Genomic DNA, 16,562 nt, shown 5'->3' on the forward strand with positions numbered 1-16,562 from the left:
TGGAGTTTATGAAAATCACAATAGTCAATGTGGAGACAGGTTGAAAGAAGTCAGTAATTCAGAGGCAGATGTGGGGTCTCCTGTCTGCTTTGCAAGGAAGACCCTGAGCTTTTTTGTAAAGTTTTTCAACTCTCTAGTTTTCCTGTGTGCATGGCTCCCCTTGCAAAGAAGAACACATAGCAAGACAAAAATAAAAAGTGAGTAAGTGCATAGGTTATTAAGTACAAAAAGGATAATGAGAGAGGGAGTCAGAGAAGGGCTGGGTTTCCTTAGCATGTGTCTGGAGAAGGCAGGCAATGGTAAATTTGTATCAAAAATCAGGCACAGCAGGAGGTGTTCATCTCCCAGGTAATGGGTAAATGATGAGCAGATGAGCCATCCCTATATTGATGTAAGTATTTTGTTCCAGCCAGTCACAATTAACATTGATTTGTTTTTACTTTCCTCTTATAGGTTTGCATTTAAAACACTCTTGGAGCACTAATTGTATAAAATTCTGGTAACTGCACATTTTCTTTTTAGAGAGGTAATGAGTGAATGAATGAAAAGGCAGGGATTATTTGCCATTCTAAAGGGGGACTGTCAGAACATTTCTACTTGACTGAAATTGTTTTGGAAGATGAGCTGGAACAAGAATCTTGCAACTAAAATGAAGTGACTCTGCATGTGGTTCTTGGGTGTTTCTCTTCATCAAAGAATTCCGCAGAACTGCTGAATTACAAGTTGATTTAAATTTTATTTATGAGAGAATATTTAGGTGAATCCAAAGAAAACATTTTAGAGTATGCATATTTGACTCTTAACAAGTAAATAGGAGTCTTTGAGAGCTCATTTGGAACTATTTGAAATGAGTTTTCCTAACACCAACATGGTGTTTTTTTCAATATACAAATTGCCATGTTCTGACAAAATAAATTATTGAAATGCTTTGAAAAGTTTTTGGAAATGTACCCAAGGAAACAATGTGTAAATTGTTTGAGTTAATACACATGTCAATTTATCAAAATGCCACTGATGTAGAGAATGTACTTGAGGACACGGGGAGGGGGAAGGGTAAACTGGGACGAAGCCAGAGAGTGTCATGGACTTATATATACTACCAAACGTAAAATAGCTAGCTAGTGGGAAGCAGCCGCATAGCACAGGGAGATCAGCTCAGTACTTTGTGACCACCTAGAGGGGGTGGGATAGGGAGGGTGGGGGGGTGATGCAAGAGGGAGGAGATATAGGGATATGTGTATATGTATAGCTGATTCACTTTGTTATAAAGCAGAAACTAACACACCATTGTAAAGCAATTATACTCCAATAAAGATGTTAAAAAAAAAAAAGCAAAAAAGAAAATGCTGCCACTGAAAAGTCCTAGAACCTTTAGCATAACGTTCCAGAACATTTACTGCCTTGTTTAAAGGAGCAGCTCTTTCCTTGTACTTGTTTGAAGGTGGCAATAGAGTTACCAGGTTTGGCAAATAAAATTAAAGAATTACTAGTTAAATTTGAATTTCTGATGAACAATGAATAATTTTTCAGTATAAATAGGTCCCATCACTATTTGCATTTTATCTGGCAACCCTAGGTGGCACTCTGATTAGACAGACATTGCAACCATGCATTGAATGGACAATTTAATTATTTATAAAATATAAAATGTCATTTATAAATCATTTTACCTTTCACTATCAGAATAGGCCAACAAACTTGCCCCTTTAAATAGAAACCAAAGGACTTTTAAACTCATCAATGCTGAGTTTAATATCCCCTGTCATTTTCCTAGGGCAAGCTGTAACTTGTCATTTCAAGCATATAGTCATTTCTGCCTGACTAATATGATGGAGGCTTCAGAGAAGGTGGCTGAGGAGTCTGGCTTACCTACATTGATCAGCTCTACAGAGAACTGAATGATGCAGTGGGGACATAGTATTTTTGCAAAGCCACATCTTTTGTGGTAGGATTGTGACTGCATATACACGTACTTATGTTACTGACCCTCCCAAGTTGGTGCCCATCTAGATCCTTCTGCCTGGTGTCAAACGAGCCAATAGAATGAGACTAAGTTCGGCGCAGAAGCAAAGGAAAGCTTTATTCTTGGATCAGAGAACGGAGAGGCATGAGCTCCCGCTCTAGAGCACACGCTTTCCCTATCAGGTAGTGGGTGGGGCTGCTTTACAGGGTTCTCGTCAGTGGGAGGGGAGGGGGTTGAGTTCTCCCGGGGCGCGCAGCTGTGTTGCTCACGCTCCAGATGGCAGTGCCGGGCGCAGCGTCTCTGCACACGGCCCTCTGCCGCCATCTTGAATTGAGTGTCGGGCTCCGCGCCTGCGCACGGTCTTGAGCTGAGGCATCCAGTGCAGCCATTTTGCTCTAGGAACTCTGGCCTGAAGGGCCGGGCGCGAGGCCTCAGCGCACAGCCGCCTATGAGCAAGTGAAACTAGACCAAGGACAAAGGAAAAAAAAAAGGTTAGGCTTTATTTTATTATCCTCTATTTTTATTTCCGGGTGACACATATGTATGTAAATATGTACGTATGACCAAGTTTGGAACTCTTGTAATTCTGATCCTGGTAGGATCTTCTGGGAAGGGAAAGATTCAATGCTCTTTTATATTATTTCATTTAACTTTGTTCACCGTGACCTAGTTGCCATGAAAATAGCCAGGCGGGAACTTTACTCAGTGCTCTGTGGTGACCTAAACGGGAAGGAAATCTAAAAAAGCATGGATATATGTATATGTATAACTGATTCACTCTGCTGTACAGCAAGAAACTAACACAACATTGTAAAGTAGCTATATTCCAATAAAAATTAATAATAAATTTAAAAAACTAAGCTAAAACTTCCAGAAAATGAGATATCTGATTTATCTTTGGGGGCTAGCATTTATTTTTGCTGGTATCATTTCTGTCATAGTTCAGGCTGCTGTGACAAACTTCCGTAGACTGTGTGGTTTATAAACAACAGACATTTATTTCTCACAGTTCTGGAGGCTGGGGGTCTGAGATCAGAGCGCCAGCATTGCCAGGTTTTGGTGACAGCCCTCTTGCAGGCTGGCAAGGGGCCATCTTCTTCCTGTGTCTTTGCATTTTAGAAGGTGGAGAATTCTGGTCTCTTCAGTCCCTAATAAAGGCACTAATAATCCCATTCATGAGGATGCCACCCTCAGAATACAATCACCTCCCAAAAGTTCTACCTCCTAATATCCTCACATCGGGGGTTAGGATTTCAGCATACGAATTTTGGGGGGACACAAACGTTCAGTCCATAACAATTTCTCACTGTCTTGATGCTTTTTATGGTCTGTCAGAAAGACTATTTGTAGCAGAAAAGTTTGGAGCCCTGTTTCCTATCCTCCTAAGGCCCCTTCTAATTTCAATTATAGCTTCAGTGGACAGCTCCTCACAAGCCCAGGCCTCCAGAACATTTTTTGAGTCTTTCCAGTTTCTGCCTCAGAGCCTTCTCCAGAACTGCAGAAGCGTGCTGGATGCTTCCTCAAGCTTAGCATGGAAACGTGGGGGAGTTAACACCCTCAAGGGCAGCTCACAGCCGATGGGAGGCAGAAATCTGCGGAAAAAAGTTCCAGCTTCCTATCTTTTAGACAGGCAATTCTGAGAGGCACTCAGCATGCTTCTCAGAGGTTCCATCTTCAATAGCAGGGATCTTATATCCCCTCATGGCACATTATTTGGCTTTTCCCTCAACCCTGCTTCATCCTCTCCATTTCCTTATCATTTCTAGGGATAACCAATATGCATCCATTCCTTGTCTCAAGGTCTGCTTTCAGAAGAACTCTAGCTAAGACATCTCTGATGCTCCTTTCCTCCCGGCGACCACAGTTCTCTCCTTGCTCTAGGTTCAGATATTTTGCTTCCTTAGGTTACATCAAGGCTTCCTTTTCTCATTTTCAGAGGAAGAGAGTTCTGCCACTGTACCTACCTCAAAAACTGCCCTATTGGTTACCAAGCACACATGCACATTTAACTCACCAGAACTCTCCTTTACAATAAAAACCACTTTTTATCAAACACCCACTACATGTGTGGGTATATGCTAAGGGGTTCTTGACTACTGTTTCATTTAGTCCTCAGCATGTTACCGAGAAGGAATCAGTATTTGTATTTTACAAATGAAGAAACTGAGGTGCGGAAAAAAATGAAGGGATTTCTTTCAAGACCACAAAGAAGCTAGGAAGTGGTAGAATAAGCGTTGTGTTCTGATCTATCTGACTTCAAAGCCCATTCTTTTTTTTTTTTGGCCACGCCATGCGGCTTGTGGGATCTTAGTTCCCTGACCAGGGATTGAACCCGGGCCCTCGGCAGTGAAAGCACCGAGTCCTAACCACTGAATCACCAGGGAACTCCCCTTTTTTCTTTTAATTGAGGTTTAATTTACTTACAACATTCTATTGGTTTCATTTCATTAGATCATTTCAGGGAAATGATCACCACAAAAAATCTAGTCACTATCAGTCACCATATAAAGTTACAAAAAGTTTTTTTTATGATGAGAATTTTCAAGATCTACTCTCTCAGGAACCTTTGAATATGCAGTACAATACCATTGACTCTAGTCACCATGGTACACACCACATCTCCATGACTTATTCATTTCGCAACTGGAAGTCTGTATCTCCCAACTTCCTTCACCCAGTTTTCCCACCTCCAACAACCCTCCCACCTGGTAGTCTCTACTGTTTTCCATATCTTCGGGTTTTGTTTTGTTTGTTCATTTGTTTTGTATTTTATATTCCACATAAAAGTGAGATCATACAGTATTTGTCTTTCTCTGTTGACTTATTTCACTTAGTATAATGCCCTCAAGGTCCATTCACATTACTGCAATGGCAAGATTTCATTCTTTTTTTATGGCAGAGTAGTATTCCAGTGTGTGTGTGTGTGTGTGTGTGTGTGTCTGTGTCTGTGTGTCTGTGTGTGTGTATCCCACATCTTCTTTATCCATTCATCCTTTGAAGGATTCTTAGGTTGTTTCCATATCTTGGCTATTGTAAATAAAGCTGCAGTGAGTGAATATACCTTGTCTACTTTAAGTAATGATGCAGTGACTATAGGGGTGCTTATATCTTTTCCAATTAGTGTTTTTGTATTCTTTGGATAAATACCCAGAAGGGGAATTGTTGTATTGTGTCATAATTCTATTTTTAATTTTTTGAGGAATGCTCATACTGTTTTCATAATGGCTGTACCAATTTATTTTCCCACAACAGTGCACAAGGGTCTCCTTTTCTCCACATCCTTGCCAACATGTGTTATTTCTTTTCTTTTTGAGAATAGTCATTCTAATAGGTGTGAGGTGATATCTCATTGTGGTTTTAATTTGCATTTCCTTGATGATTAGCCATGTTAAACATATTTTCATGTGTCTGTTGGCCATCTGAATGTCTTCTTTGGGAAAATTTCTATTCAGATTTTCTGACCGTTTTTTAATTGGATTTTTTTTTTGCTATTGAGTTGTATGAGTCCTTTATACATTTTGATATTAACCCTTTATCAGGTATGATTTGCAAATATTTTCTCTCATTTCAGTAGGTTGCCTTTTTGTTTTGTTGATAATTTTCTTTGCTGTGCAAAATCTTTTTAGTTTGATATGTCCCACTTGTTCATTTTTGCTTTTGTGCCTTATGCTTTTGGAGTCATATCCAAAAAACACTGCTAAGACCTATGTCAAAGAGCCTACCATCTTTTTTTTCTTCTAGAGATTTTGTGGTTTCAGTTTTTGCATTCAAGTCTTCATTTAGAGTTAATTTTTGTGTATGATGTAAAACAGTAGTTTAGTTTTATTCTTTTGCATGTGGCTATCCAGTTTTCCCAACACCATTTATTAAAGGACTATCCTTTCCCTATTGTATATTCCTGCCCTCTTTGTCAAAAATTCATTGACTATATATGTTTGGATTTATTTCTGTGCTCTCTATTCTGTTCCATTTATCTATGTGTATGTTTTTATGACAACACGATACTGTTTTGATTACTGTAGCTTTGTAATATAGTTCAAAATCAGGGACCATGATGCCTCCAGCTTTATTCTTTGCCAAGATTACTTTGGCTATTCAGGGTCTTTTGTGGTTTCATAGAAATTTTAGGATTGTTTGTTCCATTTCTGTGAAAATTGCTGTTGGAATTATGACAGGGATTTCATTTAATTTGTAGATCGCTTTGGGTAATATTGACATTTTAACAGTATTAATTGTTCTAATCCATGAGCATAAAATATCTTTTCATGTATTTGTGTGTTTTTCAGTTTCTTTCATCAATTTCTTGTAGTTTTTACTGCATAAGTTTTTCACCTCCTTGGTTAAATTTGTTCCTAGGTATTTTATTCTTTTTGATGCAGTTGTAAATGGAATTGTTTTCTTAACCTCTTGTTCCAATAGTTTCTTGTTAGTGTATAGAAATGCAACAGATTTTTGTATGTTGATTTTGTGCCCTAAAACTTTGCTGAATTTGTTTTATTTGCTCTAACACTTTTTTGGTGAAATCTTTAGGGTTTTCTATCTATAAAATTATGGCGTGTGCAAATAGTGACAGTTTTACTTCCTCCTTTCCAGTTTGGACATCTTTAATTTCTTTTTCTTGCCAAATTGCTCTGGCTAGGACTTCCGATACTATGTTGAATAAAAGTGGCAAGAGTGGGCATCTTCGTCTTGTTCCTGATCTTAGAGGGTAGGCTTTCAGCTTTTCACCATTGAGTATGATGTTAGCTGTGGGCCTGTCATATATGACCTTTATTATGTTGAGGTATATTCCCTTTATACCTACTTTATTGAGAGTTTTTTTTATCATAAATGGATGTTGAATATTGCTGAATGCTTTTTTCTGCATCTATTGAGATGGTCATATAATTTTTATCCTTCATTTTCTTAATATGGTGTATCACTTTGATTGATTTGCTAATATTGAGCCATCCTTGCATCCTGGAATAAATCCCACTTGATCATGGTGTATGATCCATTTAGTGTATTGTTGAAATTGGTTTGCTAATATTTTGTTGAGGATTTCTGCATCTATGTTCATCAGGGATATTGGCCTTTAATTTTCTTTTTTTCCCCCTTTTTTTTGTGGTGTTTTTGTCTGGTTTTTATGTCAGGGCAATGATAGCTTCATAAAATGAGTTTGGAAGTGTTCCCTACTCTTCAATTTTTTGGAAGAGTTTGAGAAGGATATGTATTAAATTTTTAAGTGCTTGGTAGAATTCACCAGTGAAGGCATCTGGTCCTGGACTTTTGTTTTTTGGGAGGTTTTTAATTACTGATTCAACCTCCTTACTAGAAATTGGTCTATTCAGGTATTCTATTTCTTCCTCATTCAGTTTTGGAATATTCTAGGAATTTATTCCTTTTTTTCTAGGTGGTCCAGTTTGTTGGTGTATAATTGTTCATAGTAGTCTCTTGTGACCCTTTGTATTTCTGTGATACCAGTTGTAATTTCTCGTCTTTTCTGATTTTATTTATTTGAGCCCTCTCTCTTTTTTCTTGGTGAGTTTAGCTAGAGTTTTGCCAATTTTGTTTACCTTTTCAAAGATCATTTCTATTGTCTTTTTAGTCACTATCTCATTTATTTCTGCTCTGAGTTTGTTTTTCCTTCCTTCTACTAAATTTGTGCTTTGTTTATTCTTTTATTTCTAGTTCCTTTAGGTGGAAAATTAGATTGTTTATTTGAGATTTTTGTTTTTTGTTTTTTGAGGTAGGACTGTATTGCTATGAACTTTCCTCTTAGAACTGCTTTTGCTGCATCCCATAGAATTTGGTAAGTTGTATTTCCATTTTCATTTGTCTCAAGTATTTTAAAAAAAATTCTCAATTTCTTCATTGACCCATTGGTTTTTTGGTAGCCTGTTATTTAATCTCCACATATTTGTGATTTTTTCCAGTTTTCTTCTTGTAATTGATTTCTAGTTTTATATCATTGTGGTCAGAAAAGATGCTTGATGTGTTTTTAATCTTCTTGAACTTATTGAGACTTGTTTTGTGGCCTAACATATGATCTACCCTGGAGAATGTTCCATGTGCATTTGAGAAGAATGTGTATTCTGCTGCTTTTGGATGGAATGTTCTGCATATATCTATTTCTGTGTATATCTGTCAAGCCTGTCTGGTCTAATGTGTTGTTTAAGGCTGATATTTCCTTATTGATTTTTTATTTGGATGATCAATTCATTGATTTAAGTAGCATATTAAAGTCCTCTGCTATTATTGTATTCCTGTCAATTTCTCCCTTTAGGTCTCTTAATATTTGCTTTATATATTTAGGTGCTCCTGTGTTGGGTGAATAAATATTTGCAATTGTTATATCCTCTTGTTGAATTGAACCTTTTATCATTATGTAATGCCCTTCTTTGTCATTTATTACAGACTTTGTTTTAAGATCTATTTTATCTAAGTATAGCTACTGCAGCTTTCTTTTGGTTTCCATTTACATGGAAAATCTTTGTCCTTTTCTTCACTTTCAGTCTGTGTTCTTATATCTGAAATGAGTCTCTTGTAGGTAGCATATAGATGGGTCTTTTTTAAAAAAAATCCATTCAGCCACTCTGTGTCTTTTGAATGGAGAATTTAGTCCATTTGCATTTAAAGTGATTATTGATAGGTATGTACTTATTGTTACATTTTGTTAATTGTGTTCTGGCTGTTTTGTATTTCCTCTCTATTCCTTTCTTCTTCTCTTGCTATTTTCCCTTGTGGTTTGATGACTTTCTTTAGTGTTATGCTTAGATATTTTTCTTAATATCTATTGTGTATCTACTTTAGTTTTCTGCTTTGTGGTTACCACGAGGTTCACATATAACTGCTTATGTATATAACAGTCTCTTTTAAGTTGGTAGCAACTTAAGTTTGAACGAATTCTAAAACTCTACACTTTTACCAACCCCCTCCACGTTTTATGTTTTTGATGTTACATTTTACATCTTTTTATTTTGTGTATCCCTTAACTGATTATTGTAGTTATAGCTATTTTTAATCCTTTTGTTTTTAACCTCCATACTAGCTTTGTAAGTGCTTAATCTACTACCTTTATGATATGTTTACCTTTGCTAGTGAGATTTACACTTTCATATGTTTTCATGTTAATAATTAATGCCCTCTATTTTCAGCTTAAAGAAGTCCCTTTAGCATTTCTTATAAGGCCAGTTTAGTGGTGATGAACTCCTTTAGCTTTTGCTTGTCTGGAAAACTCTTTATCTCTTCTTCAATTCTGCATGATAACTTGCCATGTAGAGTGTTCCTGGTTGGAGTTTATTCCCTTTCAGTATTTTGAATATATCATGTCACTCCCTTCTGGCCTGCAGAGTTTCTGCTGAAAAATCTTGTGATAGTCTTATGGTGATTCCCTTATATGTAACATTTTTTTTCTCTTGTTGCTTTTAAGTTTCTCTTCTTATATTTAACTTTTGACATTTTAATTGTAATGTGTCTTGGTATGGATCTTTTTAGGTTTGTCTTTTTTTAGAATTTTCTTGGCTTCCTGGATCTGGATGTCAGTTTTCCTACCTAGGTTAGGGATGTTTTCAGTCATTATTTCTTCAAAGTTTTCTGCCCCTTTTCCTCTCTTCTTCTGGAACTCTTATAACACAAATGTTATTTCACTTGATTTTGTCCCATAGGTCTCTTAAGATATCTTCACTTTGTAAAATTCTTTTTTTCTTTTTGTTCCTCTGTTGGGTGAGTTCCACTGCCTTGTGTTCTAGGTCACTGATTCTTTCTGTTGCTTCATCTAGTCTGCTGTTGAATCTCTCTAGTGTATTTTTCAGGTTAGTTATTATACTCTTCAGCTCTGTGAGTTCTATTTGGTACTTTCTGTATCTTTGTTGAAGTTCTTACTGTGTTCATCCATTCTTCCAAGTTTCATGAGCCTTTTTATGACCATTACTGTATACTCTTTAATATGTAAATTACTTATCTCCATTTCATTAAGGTTTTTTCCTTAGGTTTTATCTTGTTCTTTCATTTGGAAAATATTCCTCTGTTTCCTCATTTTGGTTGACTCTGGTTTGTTTCTATATATTAGTTAAAACAGGTATCTCTCCCAGTCTTGAAGGAGTGGCCTTGTGGAGGAGATGAAACTTATCTTTCAACCTTGCCCTAGCTCTTGGTTGCCTTTTGAACCTTTGTGATTGTCTAAGTAGCCTGATTTGTTTTTGATAGGTCCCAGTTGTTGAAGGTGTGCCAAGACCTGTCAGTGTTCCAAAAAGAGGAATCCCAGTCAGCACCTAGTTGCAGGCTGATTGGAAGCCAGACTGCCAGGCAGTAGCATTTAAAGTATGCTAATATATGCACTCCTGTGGGACAACAATCGTAAATCCTTCTGGCCTCTAGTCCATGTGATCAGGTGTTCCCTGGGCAACACTTAAAAAAATTAGGGCTTCAGATGAGTATATAAGCTCTTTTCTGGGAGGTACCAGCAAGCTGTAGTGAGGCTGAGGGAAGGTACAAAGATGGTGTTCCCCAGCCTACATTTCCTGAGTGCACCTCTGTGGCCTCTAGATGCGTGGCAAATCTGAAGCCTGCGCCCCAGGCTGAAGCTCCAGGACAAGTAAATAAGCCCTTTTCACAGAAGGGATGGGGGTGTGTTTCAGTCTGCTCTCTGTGCAGTGCCCTGGGGGTGGTCGCCTGCCAAGAACTGTCTTCTCTGATTGTTACAGAGAGTGTCCCGTGGGACCCAGGAATGCAATCCCCCCTGGCCACCAAAGCTAGATGATCAAGGAGCATCTCTTGTGTGAACTGTGTGTGCCTGCCAGCTTTAGCAAGCTAGTGGGAGATCATAGGACCAGGGCATACCTGCTAGCTTTTGCAGGGCTGCTAGAGAGCACAGGGTCAGGATGTGTCTGCTGGCGCTACTCAAGGTACAAAAATGGTACCTACCAGCTCCTCCATCCCCAGAGAGAGAGTCCCAACAGGGCCCTGCTCCCCTAGAAGATACTTTAGGATTATCAAATGAATCTCCTTCACGTATATTGTAGGTGCTTTTCAAACTTGCTTTTGTGCTGGTCCCCAGAGCAAGCCCTTTAGGAGAAATATCTCAGTTTCCTACAGCTTTGGTTTTCAAATCCAGGCATTTTGGGGGCTCATCTCTCCGTTGCAGGTCCCAGTGGTTGGGGTACCTGGGGTGGGGCATAAACCCCTTGCTCCTCAGAGAGAAGCTCCAGATTTGTGAGATCCCTCCTGACTGTGGGTCACCAAGCTGGGCATGGGGTTTTTGGCGAGACTTCGTCTCTGCCTCTCCTACCCATCTCCATGTGGCCCTTTTACTGTTTGTTGTGAAGGAACTGTTCAGCTAGTTTTCAAGTCTTTTCAGAGGGTATTTTTCCATATATAATTGTAGATTCGTTATGTCCATGGGAAGAGGTGAGTTCAGGATCTTCCTACACTGCCATCTTCAAAGCCCATTATTTTAACCATTACACTATAGAGCTCACCATATAAGGCTCTTAGAAGTTAAAATTTCTTTATCAAATACCAATATGAGTGGCTAAAGAGATAATTGGTTAGGAAGTAGAGATGAGAGAATTGGTTTATATCAAATAAGGCAAAATCTTTTTAAAAGCTTCTGCTCTTTTGTTCAGGCTTTTTGTGCTAGCAGGATGAGCAAGTGTCATGGTTTTTATACTGCCAGGAAGCTCTGGGGCCATGGATGAGATCAGAAGTGTCATGATAAACAGTACAAGAAAGCCCATTTGGGCATAACCCTGAAGGCCAACCCTTTCGGAGGTGCTTTTCATGCAAAGGAAATTGTCCTGGAAAAAGTAGGAGTTGAAACCAAACAGCCAAATGCTGCCATCAGGAAGTGTTTCAGGTCCAGCTGATTAAGAACGGCAAGAAAAAAATCATCTTTTTACCCAATGATGGTTGCTTAAATTTTATTGAGGAAAATGATTTCTGGTTGCTGGATTTGGTTGCAAAGGTCATGCTCTCCTTGGCAACATGGAGTTCACATTGTCAAAGTTGCCAGTTTCTCTCTTTTGGTCCTCTGTGAAGGCAGAAAGGAAAGACTAAGTTTTGATGGTGAAAACATGGTAGTAATAAATTTTCACATGCCAAAAAAACCCAAAAAAGCTTCATATATCAACATATAATTGAACAAAAATTTTGAAGTACTGGTTCCACTATGAGACCTGAGGCTCCATAAATTTATGTCTATTTTGATTTACAGTGCTCTGCACATGGTAGGACTTGGTAAATATGCATTAAATGAATTAATTGGAATATTGTAGAATATAGTTTAAATTGACTTCAATGAACTCAAATTCTTAGTGATCCACTTTATTAAACAATTGACTTTAGCATCTTTTAAGATGATTTGTTACTTGAAAAAAATTAAAATTCTAGTAGTATATAATTTAAGACAAATTGTTTAGAACAATGTTATAACATGGTTCTCAATGAAATATGGTGACTCCAGTTAATTTAAAACTCTTGGAGGCAAAGGGAAGTGAAAAGATTCCATCTGATGTTACAATAGGCACATAATTAGAGGTCTGGGAGTGTTAGAGTGCAAAGGTCACATGTAGTAAACATGACTTTCTGTGGCGACAGGAGAGGCCACAGAAAAGCCACACAACATCTATTCTCCACTTGGATAAGGGTAGGAGAGTTAGTAGCCCTTTTTTACAACTTAGCTGGAGGGGAATGAGGACCCATGGCAGGTCTTCTGTGTCTGACTACCTATTTGACAAAATAATGTATTTAATAAATATTAGAATTTTGAATTCCTTAGGAACTGACTACATTTTGGGATCAATTCTATAAACCCCGCATATTAATCCTGTTGTGTCCTTTGATGTAGAGGTAGGAGCTTACCCATGCAAATTTTCCCTGACTTTTTATTGATAGAACTCCAAATTCTTTTCCAATTTCCATGCAGTTAGGGATCCAACTATATGACAGTTTCTGAAACCTTCATGATGTTGTTAGTTTCATAGAATGAGAAAGATGAGCATATGCAAAAGATGAGATTGTGCTTTGCTGGTTACTGTTGGTTTCTTAAGGCAACTATAAAAACTGGTAGCCCCTGAAGAGTGGAAGTAGAAACTACTGCAGTCCTAGTGTTATTACCACTGGCAGAATTAGCTACACCAATGAAAAATAACAACATCAGATGTAACTCGATCTTTCCTTGGTCAGCAATGGGAGCTAGGTAATAAGCAAAAGTAAGTTTTGTCTATTGGATTTCAAGACTGTAAAAAGAAGTCTTATATTCTGCCATTCAATATGCTGGATGGGAATACTGTAAGACAAATTCAGTACAAACTAAAGGAACTTCAACATGTGTATAAATGTCTAAAATTCTACCCAAAAGATATTTTTAAAATTCTTTTTACATGAGAACCAAACTTCTCCTTGCCTACAGGTTATGTTACTTCGATTGGCTGAATTTTTTTTTTTTTTTGCCATGCCCCACAGCTTGTGGGATCCTAGTTCCCCAACTAGGGATTGAACCTGGGCCCTCAGCAGTGAAAGCACAGAGTACTAACCTCTGGACCACCAGGGAATTTCTCTGATTGGCTGAATTTTAATGGATAATTATAAATAACAGAAAAGAACATGATTATTACATATTTAGTTATATACCAATTACTATGTCTGAATCCTAATTAGGATTAGGATATATGAATCACTACAGCTAATACATGGATAAACATAAACTAGCCAACTGACCCAGTTAGAAAAATTAGACTCACATACACCTTTACATAACTAATGCTAACAGTGGGAACAGACTCCATCCAGAACATTTCTTAGAACAAATTTAGGAAAGTCCAGGGCATCTTCCTTCAAAATGCCTAAAGCCATATCTGATACTCAGTGTCCCTATATTTAAGCTGTTCTTTGGTTAACAGCACTCAGCCAGCTTGGAGGTGTTGGATAAATATCTTAAGTTGTAAAGATGTACATGTGAACTAAGAAGTATTCAGTATCATCATTAGGCAGACATCTGTGACTTTTAACTTTCATTGGTGGAAGAATTCCCTTCTTTGTACTAAAGACAGTCTGATGAATGTATACCCTTTCATAGCAGAGAGAAACATATTTTCTTCTTACACATATATCACCTATAATTGTTGGCAGAGTTGTGACTACTGCCAGAAATTAGGGAGAGAGGTGACAAGCCATGGATTCCCACCAGCTACTATTCAGATACCCATGATCCCTTTGGGAATTAGTCCAACATGCTTGTGAGATAGCCATGCTTTCTCACATTTAAATCTGGGGCTCAGGAAAACTGCTTCAGCTCTGTGAAGTAAGGATGACTTAACTTGGGAATATTCACTGTTCTCCCCATTTGGAAGCATACCCGGAAGATAGTAGTGGATAATAAACTTCAAGCTTTAAAAGGTTGCCCTTTGGACTACCTTGCGTATCAATATTGACTTTGATGTAGAAAAGCTCTCTGGTTCTTCCGTATATGAATGTTAAGTGGCATGATCAGGATTACAGTGAGTGTTCTGTCCCTGGATCTCTCTGCTAAAGAGACAGGCAGGGACCAGAGTAACATACAAGGTCCCTATATTTAAGCTGTTCTTTGGTTAAGTAGCACCCTTACATAACTTCTGCTTGGCAGTGGGGACCAGATTGTATTATCACATAATTAACTTATTGACTAATAGTCTAGTGATCTTAAACAGGTGTTGAGTTTATATGCAGGCAGCAATTTAGGCATTGGGAGAATCTATTTTATTAATTGTATTTTATTATTCACTTATTCTCTAAGCGTGATGTTCTCTAAACACTGTATTATTGTATAATATGCTACTTAATATAGTACTTAGTGAGTAAATGACTAATAACAAAATTAGTACACTATAATTAAATATTACAAAATTTGCAAACAGAATGGTTTGGTAGAATAAAGCAAGCCTCATAAAACATGATTTCCAGGAATACTCTAGTTATGTGAACTTGAATAGTCATAATGCCTCTCGGACCTCCTTTTCCTAATATTTTAAATAAAGAAATTGAAACAAATGATTTTAATTTTTTCCATAGATCTTTATGTTCTATGCATTTGTTGAATGATGATTAGAACATAACTATGTAATAAGTGCTAAAACTGGGAAGATACACTTTCATTTTTCTTGACTGTTCCAACGTTCAATAAGTTTAATTTAGATAGAGTATTAAAATTTTCTGTGGAACTCTAAGAATACATTAAGCCTTTGACTAAAACGTTTTTTTGATGGATAGGCAAAAAATAATTAAGAATTTATAAAATGTTTTGGCCTTATTCACATGTGTCAAAAATCCAGCAATAAAAATGAAAACTTGCTTTATTTAGAGAAGAGTACACAGGCTTTTGTTAGTTCCAGGATGATAACAAGGTGTTAGAATCACAGAATGTAGAACTGCAGATTTATGTTTGGTACACTGCCAGAAACTACAGGGTTGAAAGAACATGTCGATTTATATATATTCTCAAGATTTTATTATCCAGTCTCAGGCTGTTTGACTGTTTGCTGGGATTCATATTCTATTTCTAATTCTTAACCTCAAACTAATTTTTAGAAGAAAAACATGATTGACTAAAGGTTAGCTGTGGAATTCAGTAGGTTCTGAATATAGATGGTAAGAAAGGTAAAAAATCAGGAAAAGTTAATTTGTCTGACCAAAACTAAGAAAAAATTAATTTCAGTATGTCATATATTTTTTGGAACACTTAAAAAAACATACTCATTCAAGTGAAAATGTGCTCAGAATTTATTTGAAATGATCAAACTATTAGCTTTTATATTTCACATCCATATCTTCTTCATTGTTTTACAGTCTCTACATCTTTGAGGTGAGTCACTTTTATCAATATTTCATACCTGAAATGGCAAGTTAATATTATTGATGGTGGCAATAAGTTGAGTTGATTATCCTGATATCTCCTACTGAGCAGATTTACAATGCTATTAATAATGTTCTTTTGTAGTTAAATGTTTTAGATTATCTTCTTATAAATACATATCCTATACATATTGTGCATTTCCAGGTTATCCTAATTTATAACTATAAACTATTTATCACTATAATGTATCAATAATAAGGCAACAACTGGTGTTTATACTATGCTAAGTGTTTGCATTTTCCAGAGGTTCAAATACCTAAGGGATCCAAGGTGGGACCAAAAGAAGGAATAAGGGAGACAGTTCTAGACTTTAAGTAGAAAACATTCAAAAATTGCTCTGATATCACATTTAAGGAGAAAATATGCCAATAAGAAAATGCATTTTTTTCAGGATTAAATCGGCATTTGTTACTTAATAGCATTTGTCATTTTCTAATTTTTTCATATGTAGCAAATTAATTTCAAATCATTTTGCTCTTCCAAATGCCTTTGTGTATTGTGTTTCTTTTTTCATATTCTTTTGGATAACATTTGAGAAAAAATAAGACTACAACAGTCATTGATTACAGTCAGGATGGAAGACATTTGTAAGACCAACGAACAGGTGGAGTATGTATGATGGGAATATTCACTTTTTTGTGCCACCATTTTGTAGCTGTTTAAAAAAAAATTAGCAAATGGTGGATATTGTTTCTTTACAAAAAATGGTTCTGTACTGGATCCATCTGCGAA

General features: G+C 36.9%; 1 pseudogene; it reads left to right on the plus strand.

Moving 5' to 3' along the window:
• The first annotated feature begins 11,586 nt into the window (after positions 1-11,586).
• Positions 11,587-12,078, plus strand: LOC133103825 (small ribosomal subunit protein uS12-like; annotated as a pseudogene).
• Positions 12,079-16,562: the final 4,484 nt, after the last annotated feature.

Source organism: Eubalaena glacialis, chromosome 1 (assembly GCF_028564815.1).
Source record: "Eubalaena glacialis isolate mEubGla1 chromosome 1, mEubGla1.1.hap2.+ XY, whole genome shotgun sequence".
In the NCBI taxonomy this organism is placed as follows: Eukaryota; Metazoa; Chordata; class Mammalia; order Artiodactyla; family Balaenidae; genus Eubalaena; species Eubalaena glacialis.